Here is a 26074-nt window from a genome sequence, read left to right on the forward strand (position 1 = left end):
CTGTTTTATATAGTTTTAAAATTTTTTTCACTGGAGGAAGCAGCAATTAAATAAAATTACTGAAATAACTCGATACTTCTTTATTTTTTAAACTTGATTTGTTACTGAAAAGGACATACTGAGTTTTAAAGAAACAATGTAACTCAGCTTCTCCTCTGAAACATTTTGAACTAATTACATACTCAGTGTTTAGGAATTCACTTGCTTTTTATAAGTGACTCCAGATAGCAATTTAGGACACCCAGTTTTTTTGGAACAAGGTTGAATTGCCCTCCTGGAGACAGAGCAGCTCTTTCGGGGTTCCGGGTACCTGCAGAGCTGCCCCAAGGTCAGCCACGGCCCCGCCGAGCAGGCCTTGGAGGCTCGGGCTGTATCTTGCCATGTTGCATTTTCTCAAGTTGGAGCCCATGTTTCAGCGGGATCACCGGTTAGTATCTTTCCTCATGTCAGCCTGGGGCTGGAATACCCTGTTGCCAAAAGAATGTCCAGAAATGCATGTGCTAGGGGGTCCTCCACTCTTAACATAGGCCCGTTGCAGCAATCTGGCTGGTTATACAGTTAACAGAGAGCTTTCATTTGGAAGTGTAAGACCCAGCTACAAAGCGGTGATACTTCTCCCCTCCCCTCCCTTCCCCCCGCTCCCTTCTTTCTGTCCTCTTGTTTTTCTATTGCATTAGCAGGCCTTGATTGAGTTTCCATGACGGGCTCTGCCCTGGGAGTGGGGAGCAGAGCACAGTTCCTGTATTCCGAGGCCAGTAAGCTGTTGGGGGAGATGGCGAAGTTCCTGGGACACTTACGGGAAGGGAGTTCTGAGTGTATTTCTCCACACAGCATACCTGCACGAGCACTGATCCCAGTGTGTGATAACCACCTTGTTTCCATGTCTGCCAGTTCTGACTGGAAGTCCCTCCTGGACGTGAAACCTGTGTTACCCCTCTTTGTGCTGCCGTTAAGGGCGCTGTGCTTGGCGTGCAGACTTTGGATAAATGTTTGTGGAGGGAATGGATGAGAGGACTCGGGGATACAAAAGGCAGCAAATGTCCATGAGCAGGAGAAGAAGTTAATGAAGGATTCACAGAGGGATAAAACACTTTGGGTCTTGCAGGGTCAGTAGGAGTTTACCAGGAGGCATAGAGGAGATTTCTCTACCAGCAAGGTGTTGCGGTTTCTGTAGCCAACTCTCAAGAAATCATTCCCGTCCCCAGATCTATATGATTAATGCCAACATCAGCATTGAAAAGGGTGTTAGGTTTACATTAATGAGCTTTCTTAAAAAATATTTTTTTGGCGCAAGGTTTCTTCTGTTTTTGATGGTAAATGTTTAGGCTTTTTCCCCCCTGTGATGATCTGAAATCATGATATCAGTTTAAAATGATGTTGCAATGAGCAAAATCATGAAGAAAGTAAAGGTTTTGTTTATTGAGGGCGGTGATTGAGGTGAAGTATGTGTGGCCGCAGTTATACCCCCAGGTGGTGGGTAGAAGCGGAATTAAGGTCAGCCAGTGAGCGGAAAAAAGAGAGATGTTTGTCTTTGCGTCATTCCCAGAGAAGTGCCATCTGCCCGCCACTGTTTTGATCTAGGCTTTGTTCTGCCCCAATTGGTGTTGATAGTGGCTTGTTTATGGGAGCCAGCCTTAGAAGTCTGTTTCTCATGTATTTCAGCTGATATAGGCATTCACATTTGTCTGTTCCCTTTTCTCCTGTTAATTTACTTAAGACGTTACTGTAGATGCTCTAAAAATTTAAAAAAAAAAAAGAAAGAAAGAAAGAAAGAAAGAAAATGTTAGTGCATGCCTATTCATTTGGCTGGTTTTAATTGAAACTTGGCCCTTGGCCCTTTGTTTTCTTATAATTTCCTGTTATTTTCGTTTTTGTGTTTGGCTTTTGGTTCTAACATCACTAATGGATGTGAAGACTCAGAAAGTTTATGAAAAAATGCTTTCGTGGGTTAGAAGATGGGAAGACGTCACTCATTCGGTACCAGGGTGTACCAGCCAGAGGCGTGGGACGGGGTCACCTTATCTAACTGAAGATAGTTTTAAGAGGTGCATTTTGGTTGGTGGGAGTGAAAGGGAAAATGAGGGCTATGTTCTCCAACGGCTCTTGTTGGGGATAGCACACGGCGTGGAATCTGTAGGTGGTGTGAGCATTAGCTGTAAGGTTTTACAGGACGTAGGGAGCCGGTCTGGGTCACCACGCAGGGCCTCTCCCTTTATTCAGTGGACGGTCTTTGGGTACCAGGGGATACAAGTGCCTTTGAGTGGATGCCCATTCGTGTGAGGTGGTTGTCAAAAGGAATTTTACTCCCCCTCACCCTCTGTGCCTGTCGTTGTTGCAAGGGCGTCTTTCAGCCGTCCTGCTGCCTGGCAGACACTTGAGAATTGACGCCGTGAACATTGCCACCAGCTTTTCTGAGGCAGCCCCTGCTCTCTCTCGTGTCTCGTTCTGACACCAGACCAGAACTACTCAGATGCCATTTTTTCAGTTGTTGGAGGTGGGAAGGTGGCGGGAATTTATCCCCTTGGTACCTTCCTGCTCCAATTAGCAAGGGCTTTAAAACCACAGAAAAACCAGACGGTCTGTGACATACGAGAAACAGGATGTGGACTTAGGGGTGCAGCTTTGTCCCTGGCCTTCCTGCACCCTGAGTCCTGCTGCCTTAGAAGTGGGCAGAGTTAGTAACCTGTGGTGTGGGAGACCCGGTAAAGCTGGTCCTGCTGTCACACAGCTCATCGATAACTCCAGGATACGTATTGTTCGGGTTATTTTAGTTCCCGAGCTAGAATCCCAACCCTCTGAAGAGGAGATGCCTAATCTGCTTTGGGGGGGAGTCCAGAAGCCAAGTTCGTTGACGGCACTGGGGACTTTTCATTTGAAGGAGAAGCCTGGGAGCACGGAGGCTTGTTTCCCAGTGTTTGAGAAGTAGACACAAGGAGGACCCGGTAGTGAGTACTGCTTAGTGAGATGCAGAGACAGAGGGATTTTGACTCAGAATTCGGAAGTCACTCCTCACAAGCTGAGCTACACTTGGAGTAGCCCGCCTCCTTGCACGGAGACTGCGTCGCTGGCGGCTTTCAAGCAAGGCTAGTCGGGCTTGTGGGAGGGATGCTGTGTGTGTCATCTGAGGCTTAGAAGGGACGGTCTTTAGGTTCCATCCTCGTTTTTAAGTTCGAGAGTCCTTTCAGGATCTAGCACTTGGATGATTTTTGTCCCTGGGCTTCTCTCAGTATGTAGCTTTCTCCCGAACTCAGGAAGGGGCGCTGGTTCCGTCCGTAATTTCTTTGGTCCTCTTGCCTGTCCCACTTGTGGCTCCTGCTTTCTTCTGCGGGCTAATCTGAGGCTCAGCAAGAGTCCGCCTGCCAGCAGAGGCCATCTGCTCCCTTCCCCGCTGCCACTCCAGGAGCTGCCCCGTAGCTGGTGCTTCCAGGCTCGTGGGGGGCATTGAGCCCTCACAGTCCTGAAGCCATTTGTCCTCCTGGCATCTGGGTGGGTGATGTCCGAGAGTGACGGCACTCTGATTCTGTCGCAGCCTGTGCCACTTTCTTGCTTTCTCTTAGTGCCGTCACTCACAACTGACTGCAGGTGTGAGAGGAGCACGGTGGTGGGGGGAGGAAAGAACGTTCTTCTGTGTGCGGCGGGAGCCTTGTCAGGTGCCACGGGGAGGGAGCGCAGGGTCTTCAGTCAGCGGAGGAGGGCGCGTCTTGGCTGCGACACTCAGGCTAGTGAGCTGCCGTGTCCTTGAACTGCCCTGGTGCCCCCTCTGCCTCGTTTGTTTGAAAAGCCTTCCAGTCCCGCTAGCTACCTCCTTTCTGATTCTCAGGAAGGCCAGAAAGGACTGAACGCAGGTACTGAACTCTGCCACCAGCAGCAGGTCTTTGCTTTGGGATGATTACCTGTCGTGTTGCAAGAGATCCAAAGACAGAAAAGGTAAACTCTGTGGACGCGCTTGAGTTGATGTGCTGTGAGCTGTACGTCTGCCGGGGGGGGGGGGGGGGGGGACAGACCCACTCCTGAAGCTACAGGTTTTAAGTTCATCTCGTATTTTGTTTTTCCTGCGTCAGCCTATATTTTCCCATGATCTTCAGCTTACTGCTTCTCTTTTAGTTTTCAATTACAGTTGACGTTCAGTGTTACATTAGTTTCAGGTGTACAGCATGGTGATGAGACATTTGTATAACTTACGAAGTGATGCCCCGATGAGTCTAGTACCCACCCGGCACCACACATAATTATTACAGTATTATTTACTATATTCCCCGTGCATCCCAGGACTGTTCTATAACTACTAAAAACTACACATTTTTGCTCCTTTGACTCTCACTCTTTTTAAATTGTTGACCACTATACCTTAAAATTATACATAGAGAAACACTCACCTTTTTTCTTTGGTGTACTTCCTCCTCCCTTCTTTAATGTAACTGGAAGAGTGACTGTTCCTTGCAACGCACGGATTCACTGCATTCCTGAGAGCAGCCATGTATTCCAGAACGTATTCTGAGGGCTGCGTGCGAGCACTGCCCTTCGTAACCCCTGCTCGCGCTTCCTCCTGGACGGACAGCAGCCAGGGAGGGGCCTGAAAAGCAGAGGTGTGTCCCGGAAAAGTGTCTGGCTGCTGTAGCGAACAGTGACAAGCGCTCCTGGGGATGATTTGCAGCCTTCAGAGCAATCAGCGTCGATATGGCCTGTTGATCACATTGATTCAGTGAAGTCAGTGTAATAAGCGTCATTGGGGCACCCCACATTATCTCCAAATATTTAGGGTTTCTAGTACGAGGATACAGATGGTAGAATTGCACCTGCGTTGGTCTCAACACAACACTTTGACTCTTGTGTATAAAGTACAGTGGTTCCCCCTTATTTGCAGGGGATACGTTCCAAGACCCCCAGTCAATGCCTGAAACCTGAGATAGTACCGAACCCGACATATACTATGTTTTTCCTGTACATACATACCTAGAATAAAGTTCAGTTTACGAATTAGGCACAGTAAGAGATGACCAACGGTGACTAATAATAAAGTAGAACAGTTGTAACAATCCACTGTAATAAAGTTATCTGACTGGAGTCTGTCTAGCTGTCTGTCTCTCATACCCTGTCTGATGACCCAGACGGCTGCAAAGTGGCTGATGGGCAGGGAGCATGAACAGACGCGGACAAAGGGAGGATTCACGTCCCCACAGGCACGAGATTTCATTACGCTACTCAGAACGCCATGCAATTTAAAACTTAGGAAGTGTTTACTTCTGGGATTTTCTGTTTAATATTTTCAGAGTGCGGTTGACCTTGGTATCTGAAGCCGGGGAAAGTGAAACCGTGGATGAGGGGGACAACGTCTGGATAAAAGCGCTGGGGTTTGACCGTTTCAGATTATGTCACAGAGCTTGTTCTTCACTGGTGCCAGGAAGTAACTAGTGAGAGGCACGTCAGGTTTACATGCAAGGGGTCAGAGGGCGGGGAGCTGGCCCCAAGGCCAGACTTCCTCGTGGGGACCCTCACCCCAAGACCGAGGAGTGGAAATTAAATATCTACTCACATAAGATTGAGAAAACCCGCTGTGTCACTAGAAAGAGGCTTATGTATTTAAGGAACTGGGCAACTGTGAGCAGGATTTGAGGCTTTGCTCTGGCTGTGGGGGAAAGCGTCGGGCCTGAGCCCGTGGGGGTCTGAGCATGAATGCTGGTGTCCAGAGCGGTCTCCTCCGGAAGCTGCAAGTTAGGAATCGCCTTTGGGCCTGGCCATTCGGACGGGTCCCCCGCCCCTGCTCTCCACCCCCATGCTTGTTCTGTGGTTCTCTCCCTCGGCCAGTGAAAGAGGATCCGTGTAGAGAGGCCACGAGGGAAGGCTCTCCCTGTGTCTGTGGTTGGGAGCGGGGGCTGGAGCCCAGCACAGGCCCCACGGCCCACGTCTCACGTTGCTGGAAATGTTTGTTCCGGCGGCTCTGCCATCTTTAGGAAGAGCACGTGGCCCAGTGGGAAGAGTGTTGTGGCCCCTACAGGCCCTGCTCTGAAGCCGATCCTGCCAGTTATGGGGTCCCCCTGGGCGCGCTTCCCTGCGTCCACCTGGGCTGACACAGGCTGGAGCACCGGGTGAGATGCCGTGTCCACGGCCACGATCCAGAATGCAGCCAGCTAGGCTTTCCGACCCTTTCAGCTGGTCAGCTGAAAATGTGTGCTCCTTTTACACTCGCTGTGACCCTTCCAAGTGCCTGCCCAGGTAGAAAGCACACGGAGCGGAAGAGTTATTTCAAACGTAGCGCTTTTGTCCTAAGCTGACTTCCACCCCTCAGGTTAACTACCCTGGCCGTCCCTCCCGCAAGACAGACACACAGACACATAGGTCTCAAGGTTCCGACACGAGTGGGTGTTGAGTGCTCTGGAACCTGAAAGTGTAACATAGTTCCCCGCCCGTTAGCGTGGACCAGCGCTCAAGGAGTGGCGCGTCCTGACTGGTGAGTGACTGGCTTTTAAGAGGAGATCGCGAGTAGGTAGGTGAGCTGGCTCAGAGTGAAGCGTGCTGGGGAACTGCGTCGTTTTCCTCCGATGGGCACATCGCATCGCGTCCGACCGAGGGTCTAGCTTAGTTGCACGCTTACACCCTGGTACTACTTGTTTTCATATAGGAAGAGCAGTAAACGGGTGAGGGCCCTCGAGCGGGCCACGGTTTCAAGCGCTCACAGCCGGGGTGGTCTCACAGCCCCTGCTCTGTGGCTGAGAAGAAGACATTTTGAATAACCACCTTCTTGATTCTTTCCCGGCTCGCTCCTTCTTCCTGATGAGTCCCATCTACCTCAGGTGGGCGGGCTGGTACCAGCCTCTCCGAGCCTCAGTTTCCCCTGTGTCTGATGAAGGGATGAACCTTCGCCCTAGAAGTGAACACAGTTCTCAACACAAGAACCTGGGGGATTTGCTCTCAAATACCCTGAGTATTGGCATTCCCAGGGCAGTAGTTTTCCACACTGGGGGAGATCTTCATGGCATTTCCCTTTTCTTTAAAGTCTTAAGATAGATATTCGTCCCCAGAAGGAAACTGAGTTCTCAGGTTCCTCAGGTCATGATTTCGGGTTTACTGTCCTTAGGTGGCACATGGTGACAATACTTTTTACGTATACTCAGGGATTTCATCCCCACACCAGCCTTTGAAATATGACTTTGATTCCCTGTAAATGTACCTTTGGGGCAGTAATAGGATGTGTATAACTAATACCACATAAATCCTAAAAACGTCATTCATGTAGGTACCAGGTTAAAATTGTCAAGGTAAGAAACGTCCAAACCTGTAAGAATTTTGGTAAGAGTTCGCTTGAACCAAACTGACGCCATCTGGGGAGCCAGATCTCACAATGCTCTGGAGAATGAGTTTCCCAGTTTATTTTATGTATTTGCGACTAAGGAGGGAACATAAAGTAAGGAAGATAACATGAAGGTGGGAGAAGCCAGGCGGGGATTGGATTCCAGGATAGTTAACCAGAGTACGTGCTCTCCGGAGGGTGGTTGTGGCGTATTTCAAAGGTGTGTTAACCTAGCTGCACAGAAACAATAGACGGACTTGCTTAAGGCAAAGATAACCTTTTACTGAAGAACTTATGTGCCTGGGGTGTCAGTGCCCTCCATGACCCGCCCAGGTGGGAACTGATGATCAGAGCACCCTGTTGTGAGGTGACTTTCCACAGGACGCCCTCTGTTTTTTTTTCTTTTACAGAGTCCATTTCGGGTGAGTTTCCAAACTGAGATGTGCTTCATGCCTGTCAGTTATAATTGAATAAAACAGGCAGATAAAACTGTGTTTTATGCCTGCTCACCAGTGTTTGAAACAGATTGTTTAGATGACCTGTCAGCTTTGTGTTTTGTCTGTTTCCAAAACGAACAGGAGTGTTGTCTTCATTCACAAGACATGGTGAAGGATTTACTGGGGCTATTTGCAGACTCTCGAGGGAAGCCAGGACAATTTAAATCATTAAGCATCTCTTGAGGGGAGAGTACACGTGCTGGGAGCCCAGGCTCGGTGGTGGGGGGATGGACCTGGATTTCCCCTCTGAACCTCTGTGCTCAGACAAGCAGGTCTGACCTGTCAGTCTGGTCGTGGCCAGTCTGCACCACAGGTGTCAGGCTCCTCTGTGGTTTGTTGGCGTTTGGGGAGCACGTTCCCTCCAATCTCCTGTTCTTCCGGGCATCAGTGGGGGTGTCATCAGTGCAACGGCCTTTCACTTTGCCAGCCCCTGTGCTTCCAGAACGCTTCTGGAACTTTCTGCTTCCCTCTGGACCCCTGCAGGTTCAGCCTGTTCTCAGGAAGAGCAGGTCCCAGCACACGAGACGCCAGGCCCTGCTGGAGCCTGTTGTTTGAGCATTTCCAGTTTCCGGGCGTGGAAGTGGGGGTTGGAGGTTCTTCCTTGGTGGAGGTTGTTGTCATGCTCTTGTGCACACTCGTGCCCATTCTGACCGACACAGGGAGCCCCTGCTGCTGAAATGAAACTTGTCCTTCATCTCAGGGGACGCCCTTCCTCCACAGCGCCCGGCAGCTACTCACAGCCTTCCCCGCGGACAGAAGGCGCTTGGGGCGCGGGGTGATCGCCAGCTCCGGGAGCTGCGGGCTGAGTGGCAGGCAGTCCGAGGTCCTGGGAGCCCCTTCCACCACACTGCTATTTGAGGAAAAGACTGTGCCTGTTTCTAGACTGGCTGTGTCGCTGTGTCACAGTAAGGCCGCCTCACCGCCTTTGCTTGTCAGGCGGGGCGCTGATGGGAGCCCCTGCCTACGTCCGTTCCTTGGTTCCAGCAACGACCCCGTGAAGTAAATGACTGTCCCATAAGTCAGCTGGGTGAGTCTGCTCTCTGTAGAGAGATCTCCTGGAGATCTACAGACCCAGGTGATAGAGGGATTAAGGGATGAGCTCCAGGCCCCTGCTGTCTGCCCCCCTCCCCCTGGCAGGTCACAGGTGGGAGCTCCCCTAACCCGCAGCCTCCCTCTCAAACCCCGGTAATGAAAGGCCTGCACCATTTCCCCTGGGTTGCGGTTTCCTCTTCACAGCAGTCATAGACTTCGGACGCTGGTACATGCTGCCGGCACGTGTGTGTATGCACATGGCATGTGCGTGTGTTGGGTCATGCGTGCGAGACTTGGCTGGCAGGGCTGAGGCCTGTGCCGTCTGAGCAGGTGGGCAGTGAGCTGCTGGTTTGCACCCTGCCTGGGGGCTCCGGAGCTCAGGTGCCAGCTGCCAGGTTGGGTCCTTTGCTTCCGGGGCTGAGTCGAGCTCTTAAGGACATTAAGTGCCACTGACACTGTTTTTACAAATGCTTCTTTGGTTTGTTTTCCCTGGAGTAAACTTATCTGACGGCTGCGTATGTTTGATGGAAATCAGATGATAGTAAATGCATGGCTTCCTGGGAGCCACTGCCTGTCACTCGTCACCAGACACATGTCCCTTCTCTCCCAGTCACCATGGGGCCAAAGGTGCTTTTCTTACCCCTTTCTTGTGTGGGGAGGGACCTGCCTTCCTGACTCACATATGCGGCCAGTTTAGTGGCTTCACTTTTACTGAAATGTGTTCAGAGGATGCATTTCTAAAACGAATGAGCCTGGAAAGTTAGACTAGAAGGGACCTTGACCCCCCACTCCATCCACCCTTTTGAAGGTGAAAGCAGCACGGAGGGAGGCCGGGGACCTGAGTGAGCCGTCCACGTCCCAGCCTCCCTCCCTCTCAGCCAGCAGGCCTGGCTTAAAGGTTACATTTTGTTACAAAGCCCAAATTGGAGAGTTTAATATTGTACATTTGAAACATTTAGTTTAAAATACAAGTGATACCCCAGGAAGCAAAAGGTGGCTTATTCTTAGCTCCTTGACTTGGACGGTGAGCAGCTTCAAGGCACATCCTCGGTTGTCGCTTCTGTCCCAGGAGTGGTGCTTGGCCGGGCAGCTGTTCCCCGCTGGGCAGACGCAGGTCCGCTTGGGGTGGCACCTGGTTCTTGGATGTTTGTTGCTCCTGCAGTATCTTTGGTTGAAGTGATGGTGTTTTTCTTTGCTCGTGATTTTTTTCCCCTCCAGTCCCGTCTTGTGTTGCTTTTGAGAAGTTCAAGTCAGTGGTTTTGTTTTCCGAGTTCTAAATCTAGCCGTGCAAGCCCATGAAGTCTGGGCCTGAGGGTTTGGCACAGAGTCCTGGCTGCTATTTTAAATATGCCAGAAGCCTTCTTGGAAGGCACTCCCGGTTTTTCTCTGATTAGGTTCTGGGCTTGGGATCTCAGAGCACCCCACTTACAGTGCCAGAGCATTGGGGTGGGGTTGTTTCTGAGAGGTTCTGCCCCTCCCGCCAGATTTTCCTGCTGAGGCCAGGCAGGGCCCAGGACTGTCCACCCCTTTCTGAGGGGCCAGGGCTCTGGGGTACTAAACCTAGTGCCGTCTTTCCTCCTGGCACATGCTGCTGGTCTGTGTGCCCTCCTGGCCAAGGGCTGCGTCGTGGAAAGGCCAGCCTGTCCAGATGGACACTGTCCATCCAGGGAGAAGAAGGGGGTCCCTTTTAAATGTTGTGGTGCCAATGACATACTCTCAGAGGTGGGACTGTTTACGCACTTCCATTGTAATAAGCACAAGTAAACCCATCTTTAAAAGCTGCTTAGACCGCAACTCGGATACTCATGTGAGATGTGCCACATCCCGCTGGGGCTCCGAGGGGTCTGATTACCTTTGACTCACCTCTTCCTTCTCCCTGCCCTGCCACGCAGCAGCCACACCGGGTCTCAAGCAGATAAACTTGGTTATTCGTGGGGGTGACCCCAGCAAGGTCGCATGTGGGCAGGACTCCAGTGGACGGCGGAGGAAGGCTGTTACCTGTCCCTGGGGGCTCACATCTGCGGAGCCCTCAAGGGGGGGGCCGCCTTGCCCTGGGGACCGGTGTCTCACTTCCCTCCTGTGTCCTCAGTGTGGCCTCCGTTGTGGTGCCCCTCCCCCACCTGCCCTCAGTCACTGACTGGGATGCAGCACTGACCAAGCTTGGGAACAGTCGCCAATGACATCCAGGGAACTCAGAGGCAAGGCGGAGATGCAAAATTCAGTTTCCTAGAAATAAACATGCAATGTATGTGAGAGTTTTCAAAGCCATGAGCACCCTCAGGATAGCTAGGCAGCCAGCTATCTGGTTGCAAGATAGATTGAGTTACCAGAATCCTTACAGCTTTCCTCAGAGGATGTAAATCGGTTACACAGAATAAGGTCAGACACCGGGCCGGCAGAATGAGTTTGGCTTTGGACATCCATCCAGGGTCCTTGGGTGGGAGGCGTTCTGTGGACCCAGAGCCAGAGCCCGAGGGGCCTCCGGGCAGGCCCCACATCAGGCCCCACACGGGGTTGGGTCCCCATGTGCCCATGATCATTAAGGGTGGGTGTCGATACCTCCGGAGGTGACCACGCCGCACACCTGCCCCTCTGGCCCCTCCCCCGTCCCCGAACATGACATCCACCTTCCATCTGCCCCTCAGCTGGGTGCCTGCCCTTCTCCTCCAGCATCTGGGAATGCCGCCTGCTCCCCCACCCGTCCTCCTCCCTCTCCCCCCACCCCAGTTGCCCTCCTGACCGGGGCTCCAAGCCACACCCCTCCCCCCACGTTCTTCCCAGCTGCTTGGGGTCCAGGTCCTGGAACTTAAATGGCAGCACCGCAGAGACCCCTTCCTGAGGGACACTCCCCCAGGCCGCCTTCCCGCTCGCCCTTGACCACAGTACCCTGTGTTTCCTGCCCAGCGTGATCAGTCTGTCCTTAGACACCTCTCGTGGGCTCATCCCCTCCAGTCCTGTGCTTCTCAAGGGTGAGAGGCAGGTTGGTGGTGGTGGTGGTGGGTGATTTGTGGTGCGGGGCCTGACTCCAGAGCCCGGGTGAGTTACTGTGTCAGGGAGTGAACCGTAGGCACTGCTGTGGGGGGGGTGTCAGGGAATGGGCAGGGTGCCGGGAAAGGGACAGGGACTCCTGAAAGGGACGGGTACTCCTGCCTCTGGCCAGGATGTGGGGGTCAGATGTAGATGCTCAGCAGGTGGGCGGGGCCTTGTGGTCTGGGCGCCTTCCTGGTGGGGGCTCTGAGCAGTCACTGCCGGGTGTGGGGGGAGAGCGCCTCATCTGTGTGTGTAGGGGGAGAGCGCCTCACCTGTGTGTGGGGGGGAGAACATCTCACCTGTGTGTGTGGGGGGAGCGCGCCTCACCTGTGTGTGTGTGGGGAGAACATCTCACCTGTGTGTGTGGGGAGAACATCTCACCTGTGTGTGTGGGGAGAACATCTCACCTGTGTGTGTGGGGGGAGAACATCTCACCTGTGTGTGTGGGGGGAGAACATCTCACCTGTGTGTCAGGGGGAGAGCGCCTCACCTGTGTGTGTGGGGGGGAGAGCACCTTACTTGTGTGTGGGGGTTGAAAGTGCCTCACATGTGTGTGGGGGGTTGAGAGTGCCTCACCTATGTATATAAATCCCATGTCTATCATTTTACTATTACCCGGACCTTGTAATTTCAGAACCAAGTGAGATTTTCTGACATTCGTAGTCTGGGGAATAAGAAGTACAGAAATAACGGGGACCTTTTTCTTGTGTTTCCTCCCTAATTATGCTTTTTGCTGCTTAGACATTGAGACTGATCTCTAAAGGTTTCTTAGTTTGTCACCTTGGTCACCACATGGATGGGTCACCTCACAGTAGTACTCCTGTCTGAGGAAGTAGTTTTATCACCTTCCTCGTACCTGCCCGTGGTAAAGAATTAAAACAGGACCAAAGTCAGTGTAAGAGGGAAGAAGAACCCCCCCCCCCCCAGTGCCGTTCCCCCACACGCCCAGACACACCTGAGAGCTAGGCACCGCCCTCAGACTAGTTGCCGGAGTCCAGATGACCTTCCTTGCAGCTGTTTACATGCTGTCTGACTAATTAATTAATTACCTGGTGTACAGCTGTGGGCTCAGGTGACACGTTCTGTAACCCAGTGTATTATACGTAATCCAGAATGGGGCTTTTCCACGCACAGCCAGATTCTGTTCATGGGGTGGTATTTTGTGGGGTGTCAATTTGAGCTGATCAGGGCACAGGGTCAGGTGCAGTAGGGGGTACCGTGCGGGGGGGAAGGAGATAAGAGGTAGGTCATACGTCAGGCAGGTGGCACCAAGAGAGCCTGTGTGGGCATAGGACTGAGGGCGCACCAAGCCTGGGGGCCATAGGAGACAGCAGGGTGCGGCGGTCCTGCCCGGGAGCTGCCGGAGAAGTGACCGGGTGCTTCGGAGGCCATGGGCATCGTCGGCTGTGGTGCCCCCGGTATTTGTGACAACCCCCTGCCCCTCCACATGGACTTCAGGTTTTAGTCCCTTTCTCTGCAACCACTGGAAATCCTTTCATGCTGGGAACGGGGGCTGAGCGGTGCTTGCATGCATGGGGGGTGGGGTGCCAGGACTACAGTGCGGTGACGGGCGCTGCCCTGAACCGGGGGGGGGGGGGGGGGGAGTTTGCACACGTGTTTTGTTTTCCACTTTTGAATCCATTGCTCAAGACCCATGCTAACCCTGAATGACAGTGACAGTGGGGGACCTATCAGTCACCTGAGGTCCTGGAGTGCACAGTGGACATTTAGGTATGACGAAGAGGCAGGCCCTTCCCTTTGCAGCCTGCCTGGCCGTCTCCTGGACCTGAGGCCAGGCCCATGCCCACGGAGAGGAGAGGTGGGTCTGTGCTACCAGGACTGTAATTGTGATTAGATTTGCTGGGCATTACGAGCTAATGGGCAGCATTTATTCTCATCATGTAATGCAGCCACAAAATTGGCAGTGGCACCGTGAAATCTGCCCATTTCCTGTGCACGGGCTGCAGACCTATTTGTGGGGCGATATTGCTCTCGCTGACTCCCGAGATGAGCCCTGCCCCAACCCGACAGAGTTACCCCAACTTCTTTTTCTTTTGATTTGTTGTTACCTCCATTAAGCCAAGGGCTGTTTACCTGAAGGTCATTATGAAGCCCCATGTGGGACCCAGGGCTTTTGAAACTTCCCTCTGGGTCAGCCCAGGCCTGTTCAGTTGGGAGCAGCTGAGACGGCCCCAGGCCCCAGCCGGCTGCGGTCTGCACGTGTTCATAGGAGAGAAGATTCTGGGTCGTGAGAGCCAGAAGGGACCAGGTTTTACAGATGAAGGGAGTGGGGTCCAAGGAGACCAAGCGACGTGCTTGCAGTTGCCTGCTGGGCAGAGCGTGGACTTGAGCCAGGCGTTCCCACCTGCAGCCTCGGGAGGGCTGGTTATTCACTGTCTCTGTCATGTCGTGAGTCCTCACGAAGCACCTTGAGGAGAGGCCGACCACGTGAGCACTCCCCTGCCCCCACGACTCCTTGCAGTCCCGCTGGAGAGATGGACAGGTGCTGGTGGCACACACTGGGCTCCTGTGCTTTCCGCCCTGCTGTCGGGGGAGCGTGACCCTGGCCCGAGGACCACGTGGCCTCCCCTCCCCCCCCCCCCCCTTGCTGGCTGTTCTGGCCGAAATTCAGGGGCGGTAGGGAAAGAGTTACTTCTGATTGCTTGTTCTGTAGTAATCTTCTGGATTCATTGTCCTCTGTTAGCAAGCCATCTCTTATTATAAACATTAATTGCACCATGAATTAAAAATATTACTGACTGTTGACAATTCTTTATGGAATTAAAACTGTCAGGTCCAATTATATCCAGCACAGGACTGACAGAAATTCAGCAAATGAACTGTAAATATCTGAGTCTTCTCTCCTGTTTAATTCAGTGTTTCTTTTAATCAGGAGATTTTGTTCTTGATTCTTTCACTTTGTCTTAACTTCCACAAATAAAGTGGTTCTCGCCTACCTTCAGCATCTCGGCTGCACAGTAGAAATGACCTTTTAATGTATACGGCCACTCAAACTGCAAAAGGAAGAACAGCTGTCCACCTTTTCATTTCAGAATAATGGCTGTGAATTTAACCTATCGATTTGTTTTCTCTGGCAATGTCTGATTCGGACCTTTTCACAAACTGTCCTTCAGCTTTTCACTTTCAAGGACTCTGCAATTTGATGTTAGATATTACAGTGTTTTAAAGAATCCTTAGTCTGTTTACAGTTTTACATCATGTAGGCTTCTGATGTTGATCTGAGATGACCACATTCTTTAGTTTCTTACAAGTTCCAGGAGCCACCGGCAAGAGCCCATGCGTCCTTGGCTATGGCAATTGGCTCTTTAGTGGTGGGGCCACGACACAGTGTGTTCCTAGGGTCATTGTCTCAAGGACATTTCCTTGTCGCAGCTCGATGTGCAAGGTGGCTTTATTAGTCCATAATTATGAATCACACCAGCCATAGTTTTAAATTCTTGTGCGTCGTCCCACTTTATAGAAACTGTTCCCAAGGCCCAGCCGTGAGTCCTCGTGGGGTTCAGTCGAATGTCTGCTCTGTGTGCAGTCCCTGTGCTGGGTCTCTAACAGGCTCCCGCTGGCAGTGCCCTGGGGCGCAGACTGGAGAGTGACGTGAGCCTGTCCCCGATACTGGTCTGGGGGCCCAGGGAGATGGAGGCGGTCTGGGCATCCCACAAGCCCTTACCCCTGGCTTATACGGGACGGAAGGAGGGAGAGGACTCTGGGTGGGTGCGGCTCGCCAGGACCCCACGCTCAGACCTGTGCCCTCCTTTCCCCCATATCTTTGTGGGGGGGCAGGTGGCAGGTGTTGGGGCCAGGGTGTGGGGAGGCGTCCTGCATACTCAAGCACTGTCTTTGGTTTGGGGTGTCTTGGTGTGTGTAGAAAGCTGAAATAGAAAATAAGGTTTCGGTCGCAGTGGTTTAGCAGGGGAAATTGGGGTGGACTTTTCATAACATGGTAGCTTTCAACTCTAATGCAGTATATTCAAAGGTGAATGTACTTTTCCCCAAAAGTTTTGTTACCCGCTTTGAATGCCCATTGGCTAAAGGGGATCCCCAAGCACTTGATTGAGTCTTTCCTTCTTTGTAAACCCCCTAGTGCATTTCTTGGCCAAAATCTACTCTTTAGAGCCATGAAATGTCCTTCCAGAAGTGAATGACCACGTCCAGATTGCATTCTGCCACCATAAGGGTTAACACAATGGCAATGCAGCCTTTGTTTTAATGCTGGTGCTTCCATCACATGAAAGGCACATGTTCTCTCTCCTTTACCTTAGTGAGCAGACAAGGCTTTATGAGGACTGCAGTGCAGTCCTCCGTCATCTCCAAATGGTGGTGTCTAAACTCACTCCCAGGCTGTGGAGGCTTGGGAGCTAAAACTGGAGGTGAGACCCCGGTGAAGGAAGGAAACAGCAAGATGTGATGCTTTGCCCCGGGTGCCACGGGAGCAGCAGGAAGTGTCTCAGAGGTGTGCCCACGCTGGTCTTCCCAGGGCTTCAGTGTTGAGAGAAGGCCCCTGGTGGGCACTTGGAGACGGAGCTGTGCCCTGTGCACGTGAAAATGCTTGCGTCCTGTCTCTTAGGTTATAAGAGCTGGGGCCTTAGGCTTCTCCTGCCTGGGGGTCCAAAGCCTGCCCTGGAAAGACATTTGCAACAAGACCTATTATCACCCTGGCTTTACAAGCCAGGAAACAGAAGGCAGATGGAACCAGGCCGCAGGTTTTGGGAGTGCTGCGTTATTTATGGATTAATTATACCGAAGCAGCACCAGCTAACGAAATGCATGTCCTCCTGGAGGAAACAGAAAGCTGTCAGTGCTGCTGGAGAAGGCCTTTGAAGGTACTTGTCCTGTGCCCTCCAGGCTGGAGGCGGGCACCTGTATTTGTTACCGGGCAGAAGGTCCGCTGCTCGCCGCACAAAAGCCAAAATTTGAGAGGTGAGGTTGGTGGAAAGAAAAGCAGGTTTATTCCAAAATGCCAGCATTAAGGGAAGACAGTGGACGCCCTGTCACAAAGGCTGCCTTGCCCTCTCAATACCGCCAAAGGTTTTATAGACATACAGGGAGGGGCCAAGGAAGAAGTTGGCCAGGCAACCTCAGGAAAAGGCCCTTCCTGGAGGCTGGTCGGCCCCAGGGTCAGGAGTGAACCCCACACAGATGCAAAACAACCCCCCCAAGTTACCGGGTGAGGTGAGCACACTGGTCCGAAGTAAACAGAACCATTGGAACTGGTGTGCGGAGCGAACGCACAGTAAACAGAGTCCTCGAAGTTTGGTGGAAGGGGAGGGAAACAAAAAGGGGGGGGGAAATCTTTCAAAAAGTCCCAAGTCAAATCGAATTTCATCAGAGGTTTAAATTTCAAAAACGGAAGCTATAGGGTCACCGTTACATTTTCACATTTTGAAGGAGGAAAGGAAAATCATCCTCTCTCTCCGTTCTCATTCTCAAATCCTCTACGCCTTCTTTCCTTGTCCTCAGACCCGTATCTTTTAAGCCGCTCTTCACACCCCCAGCACAGCAGTGGTGTTCTCAGCGAGTTCTGGGACCAGGTGTGGTTCTCAGAGAGTTCTGGGACCAGGTGTGGTGTGAAGCATTTGGGGACACTGTTAAGGAAAATGTGGGAAAAGGGGTCATCCATCCTCTAAAAGCTTACAAGTCCCCCAGAGCTCGCCTGGGCCGGCCACACTTGCTTGGGGGGGTGGGGGGTGGAGAATTTTTTTGGGGAGAAGAGAACGCTCTGGTTAGACGCTGGTAGTGTTGCGAAGGATTCTGAGTCGCATCGGGATTCAGGAACGGTGCTTGGCATTTTAGGCCCCGGCTTGGTGTTGGGCGCACGTCACCCTGTATGTGCACCTCGTGAATGGCGGCTGGTGGGGATGTGGGGGTGGGAAACTGTCTTGTTTGTGGATCTTTGAGGCCCCTGAAAAACAACTTGAACTTCCAGGGACGCCTAAAATAAATCGGGTATCCCAAGGGTTTATGCTTTATTCCATTTGTTATAGAGATTTGAGGATTTTTAAATAAGACATTAAATCATACCCTGGCAAACTGTGCCAGTGAGCTTCTGTTGGGTCCTGCAGCTGAGACTCATCACCGTATTATGTAGGAGCAGCTTGCAGGGTGGCTCTTTCCTGCTGCCTCGAAATGGATTTCTTTATTTTATTAAGGACATGCATTTCCTGCCACAGCACAGAAACGGAGCCGCAGCGGGAGTCGTGGGCTCTGCTCTGTGGACGTGCTTTCTGTTTCCCATCGTGCTTTTCGTTTATATTTTGGGATTACGGATGCTTTAAACTAAAAATAAATGCTCCTGCTTTTGTTGCTAAAAAGAATTTTTTAAAGAAAATGCTTGTGAAATGTAAGGTTTCAAATAAACGTCTCAATCCCCAAGATAATATGTTCTTTTAAAAATTTCACCTGCAATTTCAGGCTCCCTTTTTTACCCTCGTGTATAATTTCGCGAGGTTTGTCTGGAACCTGTATTTGTGGTCACTGGAGCCAAACGGGATTGGGAAAGAAAGACCAGAAAGTCATTCTAATTGTGGCCACATGCTGTGCTTCTGGGTGATAATTTGGAAGTCCCTGGCCCTGCTGGGGAGTGAGCCCAGGAGCCCGAGGATGGCCGGCTCAGTATCCTGAAGATGAGCTTGGGCTCCCTTGTCTGACGGATGCCGGGCCTTTGGCTGACGGCGCTGAGCCCCTGAGGAAGGGACGCGGTGCCTGCTGTGGAGATGGAGGCCTGTGCAGAAGCTGAGCTGCCCTCGCGGTCCCCAGATGCCACCGGCTCACAGGTGGTGCAGGCGTGCCGGCATCTCCGTTCAAGTTCGCTGGGAGATTTCTTGGTTTATCAGAGTCCTCTTCTCAGTTCCTTTGATCTTGTTGGTTTTTGCTAAGATAGAATGGACCGAGGTGTTTCCGAGGATTGCTTTAGAACTCTGCAGACTTTCTGATACACGCCTGTCATCACGCCACATGGATCCTATTTTCCGTGCACACGCATGTCCTTCTGTGCGCACTTTGACCTACAAAACGGCAGTTCCATCAGCTTCAGTGACGATAACTTGGCCTGGGATTGAAACTTACCGATGTTACTTTTTGGGGGTTTCATTCCCTTTGAAGTCGATGGGTTGCTTTGAACTGCAATAGCTGATAGTTGGGGTTTGATTGCTTAATCAAGGCTTTTCAGGTCACATGTTCTTTTGTACTCATCTGTGGCCCATTGTCCCCTGTGGCCCCGGTACAGGCAGTGAACTCGGCAGCGTGTGTGCACCCCAGTGGCTGCAGCACCCAGGAAATGGGGTGTCAGAAGCCTTGCTCTTTAATCACACCCCAAAGGCAATGGAGGGCTCCCACAGCACGTAGGTGGCCCGTTTGCAGGTGACGTGCGACACCATCCCGCATGTCCTCTCTGAGCTGGAGGGAAATACAGGTACTTGCGTTTTAACAGCACAGAAACTGAGTGTCAAGAGACCCGGAAATTTACTGAGGTCGCGGTCAGCCTGTGACTCCCGGGCACCGAGTTCCCTCTGCCTCCTCTGGGTCTCTGTGGGGACAAAGCCCCGGAGAGCAGTTTCCAGGCTCTCGGCCTCACATGGAGGGGTGCTGGCTCGGGTGGTAGATGGCTGTCGGCTGTGGCTAGTTGGCCGTCGGCTGTGGCCGGTTGGCCAATTGGCCACTGATACAACTGCCGCAGCTGTGGGGAGAGGGAGTCGAGAGTCGAGTCGCTCGGTTGGCAGAAAAGCGGATAGCAGGTCACATGTCGTGTGAATCCAGCCTCCAGTGAGACTATAGCGGTGTGACTCCCCTACCTATGGCTCCGTGGGTGTTCCTTTTTGGCCTCACCATATCCTGTGTTCTTGTGTGGGAAGCGGGACCAGAGACCCCGCAGGCCGCCCCGCACAACACATGGCGCAGTGAGCAGGGTCTCCCGCATGACAGTCTCCGTCTGCTGTGGTCCCCGCCGTCAGGACGAGTGGGGCCAGGACGAGTGGGGCCAGGTGGGAGAAGCGGGGCTCCCATAATCCCCGGTCTGAATCCCTGATGTCGGAATTTTACATTTTGCAACATCTGCTTAGCAAATTTGAAACATGGAAGGAGTAAGGGTGGGTAAAGAAACCCTTCCGGGAGCTCGTTAGAAGCAGGCTCTGCAGCGCCAAGAGGGTGAGTCTGGGCAGCCAGTTTCAGCACGTGTCCCAGTGAGCGCACTGTGAGGAACACAGCAGGTAAAGAGGGAGGGATTACAAGCTGTGTTGCTTGCGGGACCTTCCGGAAGTGACCCCCCCTCCAGCCACACGTGGGGGGTGGGGCAGTGAGAGCCTGGAGCGCAGCAGCTGCTCAGGAGGTGGGTGTCAGCAGTATCACAAGTTCAGTCACAAAACTCCAATGAAATGTTGTATCGTTTTCTCTGCCTGCCTCAGTCCGTAGGTCCAGGGCCGCCGTTCTGCGTTACATAGACGATGGGAAAGTCATGTGACGTGGGTGGTGTTCTGTCTAAGGCACTTTTCTCTGTTACCGAAATCATTGTCTGCAAACCACATTACTTGGGATGGAAACGTTGTGTTGTTTGCCTGCATTGCACAGACTTGATTGCGTCTTATACAGAAGACTTGTGCTTTTTACTCTTTGTAACTTCTGTGCTCCTGAAAAGTCTTTCACAGTCTTGTCTGGAGAGAAGGGATGTTAGCGTCTACAGAAGGGTCAGGACAGGCGGCTCAGGAGAAAATAAAATGTCCCCTTTTTTTGAGTTTTAATACCAGAGATGCTAATAAAATTGTCCCTCCTAACTAATTAGTTTAACTGAAAGGGACTGTTCTGCCAGTAGTTCCTGATTGTCCTTCCCGGGTGCTTGTTTTTCTCCTGAAGTGAGCAAGAAGGAAGTCACTACAGCTTTGATGCTTTTCTGCGTGTCACAGTCCAGGCTCAGGGGAGAGGCACATAATGAAGGGGTGATGTCACTGCTGGATCTCAACCCCAGCGTTGCTGGTTATTTCTGGGACCAGGAGGTTAATGTAGTCTCTAGTGGTCTTCATGCTCGCCAGTTTAAATAGACTCGGAGATACTGGAGAAAATGCTTCAAGGACAGGATACAATTTTTTCAGCTACTTTGCAAAATCCTATTGGTTTCATGACTTGAATTTTGGGCTTTTGATACTTCAAGTGAAGAGAGTGGAAGAGTCAGTGCTCTGATAATATACAAAATGATCCAGGAGCGCAGAGGGAAAAGCAGAGCCTTGCTGTCTAGTATGGAATTAACTATTATTTTGTCTGCAGGCTGGACTGTTTCTTCACTGGGCTTCCTAGTAATTAGGCATTAGGTGATTAATCCACGATCCCTGGAGGCAGTAGGAGCTCATTAAGCAGCTAGCAGTCAGGCCTGTGTCCCCCACCCACCCCAGGCCTCCTGGCTTCTGCTCTTTGGTCCAACGGGCTTCTGCAGAAAGGAACATTTCCGGCTTTCAAATTGGAGCGCATATTTTGTGTGGAGTCTAATGAGGATCTTAACTTTCCTGGTTAGATTTGTGGTTCTGCATGTGAGTGTTTTTGAAAACGGACCTGGAGTGGCATCCCTTGGTGTTTATTAGCAAGTGGAGAATGAAGGGACTTTATGGTCGGGATGAATTTTAAGAAAGTCTGGGATGAGAAATGAAACAGTTTACCCAGGCGTGAACACACAAATAAACAACCGATGGCTTTGTTTTGGTTTTGTTTGATTTTGGTTTGGTTTGGTTTTGTTCCGCAGCTTGCTGCCCCAGCTGGTCTCAGGTCTGGGCTCCTGTCATCTGTCAGTGTCAGTGGGTAATTGTGTTCCTTGGGGTCCAGAGTCTTGTCCTTATGACCGAGACGTGGCTGGTCTGGGACTGGAGGTGGCCGTGGAAGGGGAGGTTCAGAGAAGCAGCTTGTATGCTGGGCTAGGATCTTTTCTCTGACATAAGCCTGGAGTCCTTTGTAGCTGTGTCTCTTTTGAAAAAGAACAGGAAAGGGACTTGGGCAATGTCTGGGGGCAAGCGCTTGAGATGCTTTCAAGAGGCCCACGAAGCATTCGATCTCCGTGTCCTCTGGAGCGCGTCCACGGTTTCAAAGACAGCCAAGTGCAGGCGATTGTGTTAGGATTCAGGGTTGCCACTGGGAGACAGACCAGGGTTGGGGGGCCAGGAGGGTGGGGCAGCTTTGGAGTCCAGGCTCCTTTGGGACCGTGGCTCTTAGTTACATGAAGCTAGCTGCCTTGCCCACCCACGCCCTGCGATCAGCAGACCCCAGACCAGCTCGCTGGCCGGCCCTGCCCCTTAACAGGAGGGAGCGGAGGGAGGCAGGTGGGTGCAGGGTGCCTTGGCCGCCACACACGTTTCTGAGGTTGTAAAAGAGGGGTGCAGGGGACAGCGGCAAATGGGGCAGAGGGGGTCTACATGGAGGAGAGGGGGGATGTCTGCAGATTGTGGTGAAGGGGTTTTCTACTGTTTGTCTTTTGTTTCCAAAGCAGACACGCTCAGAATTCTTTTAAAAAGTCCAAAGTCACGCCCACTACTCGACGTAAGAGCAGGAGTGTTTGGGGGTGAACATAGCACGACAGCCCCGTTGGCCTGCTCAGGTGGCCACCTGCAGGGACTCGCCAGCAGCCAGGCCCCGGCCACCGTTTCCTTCTCACACGGCAGGGCAGGAACTGGCTTCATTCCAGCAGTGTTGTCTGCCTCCGTGTGTGCTGTGTGTGTAAACGTGCTCGTTAACTCAGGAACCCATTCAGTCAAGAGTGTCAGAGACCAAAGTGGGAGTGAAACGTGGTGTGAACAGGTCCACGTCTCAGCTGCCCTCCCCAGCCTGGAATGACAGAGGCCAGCCCACCTCCCCGGCCGGCAGTGCTGGCGGAGGTCTGTGCAAAGCACCCACTTACTTTTATTTAATTGCATATTTAAAAAGACTGTTAAGACTAACGAAAGCTGATGATAAAAATAGACAGATCAGCAAAAGCAAACAAACACAACCTGCTCAAGGCACCATAGATGGATGACCCAGGCATGTGGAATTTCGCTTTTCTTACTGCTCGGCGCCCTTTGTCCAGACCCCGGCAGCTGGACCTCGCAAGTGCCATCCTGGTGGCTTCGTGACCCCGCGTCAGGACAGTGGCGTGTGTGTGGTCACAAAGCATTTCCACACGCTGGGGCTCGCTGGACTTATGTTAACACGGGGTAAGGTTAGGAAGGTTTGCTGCTGGCACCACATTTCATGATTTAGAATTCCTTTTCTTTAGAACGCAAATAATGATAATATGCCACGAATATGAACGGTGGGCCCTTAGCTGGTGACAGTGGGGGTAGGTGCGTTTTCCTTAAACTTCAGGTGCTTTGGTCATCGACTCTCCGTAAGTAGGGCCAAGAAAGAATCCCCATTGAATTGCTCGCCTTTTCCTTTCCACCCCCGTGTGCAGTGACTGGTTTTCCACTTCTTGGAGTGACGGCCTCCTGTGTCCTCATGCCTCGTCCCGGTGGGTCTGTTTTGACCATTGCCTGCAGGGTCGTGTGTTTCCTCTGACCGCCTTCAGATTCCTGCCCAAGAAGCTAGTAGTTTGGGAGATTTAGTCCTGCTAAACGTTGCTCATTGCTTTATGTTCCCTGACCTTGGGGTTCTTTGAGAGTTTTTTTTTCATATTATTTCAAGCTAAATAATAGAATGTCATTTGAAATGGTGCCATGTTAATGGTAAGAAATGATTAAGTCGGTTCTTTTCCTAAACTGTGTTAGGACTTCGTGTGCGGCCCCAGCAGCCAGGCCCTGCTGACCTGCCTGCAGGAGGGCGGATGAAGGAGCTGCCGTATCGTGGGCAGGCCAGACGCCGTCGCTGGCACCGGCTGTGTGTGCCGTGAACATCTCAAGTTCAGTGGCGTTGAGCCAGTGCATGGATGCATCTGCTTACTGTCCTGCTCCAAGTGGGGGAGTTGAGTGGGGCGCAGAATGGCCTCTTCTGAAATGACACCCATCTCCTGTGGCTTCTGGTTCTAGCTGGTGCAGGGACATACACATGTGCACGCACACACATACACACTCCCAGGGGTTTCCAAAGCGTGTTTATTCTTCACGCGTGGCTGCACCGTGAACATGAAACGGGGCCGCCAGCCTGTTCTGGCCCCCGCCCCGTTCACCCTGCGGTGAACCCTTCCAGGTACGGGCTGCGCCTCGTTCGTCTCTGCGGCCCCACTTAGCATCGTGTCCAGCCCACAGAGGTCCCGAGAGAAGAGTTGGATAAAGGCGTGTCCTGGATGGACGTCTTCTGCTAATCTTGCGTCGTTTTTCATTTAGCCTCGTCTGAGGCAGCATTCCATTCTGACGGGGGCAGCGACGGGGGTAATGAAAGGTTTTAAAACAAATGGCTTTCAATGGGAGAGGAGTTTTTTGTCAGTTAAGTCAGGCATTTATTTTATTAATCTAGTTGCCATGAACACCAGTGTGTTCTGTTTGACTAAGGAAATATTTGCAAGTAAGAAGGTGCTACACACGCTTCCAGTGTTTATATAGTCAGGCATCCTTGTTTAATGGGGCCCTGAGTAATTTATAATGAACTTTTAATATTTGTTGTCATAAACATCAGCTTTTGGTGGTGTGTGTTTAAAAATCAGCATTGCCTTAATGGATTGAGCTTATTTTAATTCCTACTTTACCCGTTTTGTTTCACCACTAAGGTTCATATTAAAAAACTGTGTTACTTAAGTTTTTACGTGCCAAATCGTATAAAGTCTGAAAGGTACCAAAAGATCATGAAAAAAAGTCTCAGAACCCTTATCCCTAAGCCGCCTGGTTCCCTGACCCCAAATCAGCAACTGTTAAGTTTGTAATCCTGCCCCAAAATGTTCTCAGCCTGCCAGCTCACGCGTGTATTTTACACACGCGCATGTGCACACAGACGCACACACCCCATCACTATACCTGGGGGTAGTTGTTACCACTTCGGAAGTGGAGCCTTCAGGTGTTCTTTTTGTGGCTCTGTAGGGATGTGTCCACATTGTGGACCAGTGTTGGGTGTTACACGTACAGTGACATCTTGGTTGTGATTTCATGTTGAGGGGATCACTGTCATTTATTCTCCTGTCTTCCCCAGACCATTGGGGTCACGCCACAGGTCCTGTAAGCCACATTCTCAGTTCCTGAGAGAGCAGTGGATGACAGGAAATAAGTGTTTTACAACTTAATTGGTGATGCTCTTCCCTGGTAACGATGTTATTTACCATTTGCCACGGTCAGGCTCCCTGCACGTGCCAGCCACACTTATCTGTTTGCCGGTGATGTCCTGTCTTGGGCACGTTAGGGTGGCGCTTGGCTGACCAAAGAGTGGGTGTTCAGGTGCCCAACCCCCCGTGCACCGCAGTGCTGAGCCCCAGTGTGCTCACTTCAGTGGGGGCAGTGGCTCGGATCTTCACGTTTGCGAACGTCTTCTGAGCTCCTCCAGGTGCAGTTCTGCCCACCTGGCCGGGCGTTCGGTTCCCAGAGTCCAGCCTGTGATGCCCAGCGCTGACCCCCACTCTTTCAGCGAAGGTGTCAGGTTCCCCGAGGCGTCTCCATCAGCCTTGCATCTCTCCCCAACACTATGGCCACTGTCGTCCTGACCCCTCGTCCCATCCTTTCCTCCAGCACCAGAGCCCCTGGTGGCCCGTCCCACCCGAGCGTCAGTGGACCTCTGCCTCCGTCTTTGCAGGGCCAGCGGTGTCCGCTTTGTCACGTGGCCGCCCGCCCGCCTGTTACCGTGTGACCGTGGGTCGCGTTCACCTCCCTGCCTCCGTCTGCGTTTCTTGGCTTCCCGCGCCCTCCCCAGCGGAGCTGCACGGCCCTGGCTGCCATCCCGCCGCCGTCCATGTGAATACCGTGCGTCGGTGTGAAACTGATGGCGTTGCTTGACTTTTAGGCATTTTGTGAGTCACTTACTTGTGCGTGGACATAACGTAGAGTCAGGTAAAATTCCTGAATTTGTGGAAAATACAGAGAAAGTGTGTGCCATTTGGCAGGAGAGGTGTTTGCTGTCCACTAGTGGTGGCTGCCTCAGCTGCCACACTCTGGTGTCGTGGGGGCCCCTTGATGAGAAGTGTCACACGTGGGGCATGGGAAGTCAGGCCATTGGGTCGTCTGTGTCGAGTGAGTCCACGTCCCCCTGCGCACACGGGGGTGAGAGGCACAGGCAGCTGGATAGGGGAGGCCGCCCGAGTGGCTGGGGACCCCTTGTCTTTCTGACATCCTGAAGTGTGCTGAGGGGA

General features: G+C 52.1%; 1 protein-coding gene across 15 annotated transcripts in view; it reads left to right on the plus strand.

Annotated features, from left to right (window-relative positions):
* The window catches only part of AGAP1 (ArfGAP with GTPase domain, ankyrin repeat and PH domain 1), a 513425-nt gene that overhangs the window by 143369 nt on the left and 343982 nt on the right, over positions 1-26074 (plus strand). The gene's annotated exons all lie outside the window — the stretch shown is intronic.

This window comes from Rhinolophus sinicus, linkage group LG01 (assembly GCF_036562045.2).
Source record: "Rhinolophus sinicus isolate RSC01 linkage group LG01, ASM3656204v1, whole genome shotgun sequence".
In the NCBI taxonomy this organism is placed as follows: domain Eukaryota; kingdom Metazoa; phylum Chordata; class Mammalia; order Chiroptera; family Rhinolophidae; genus Rhinolophus; species Rhinolophus sinicus.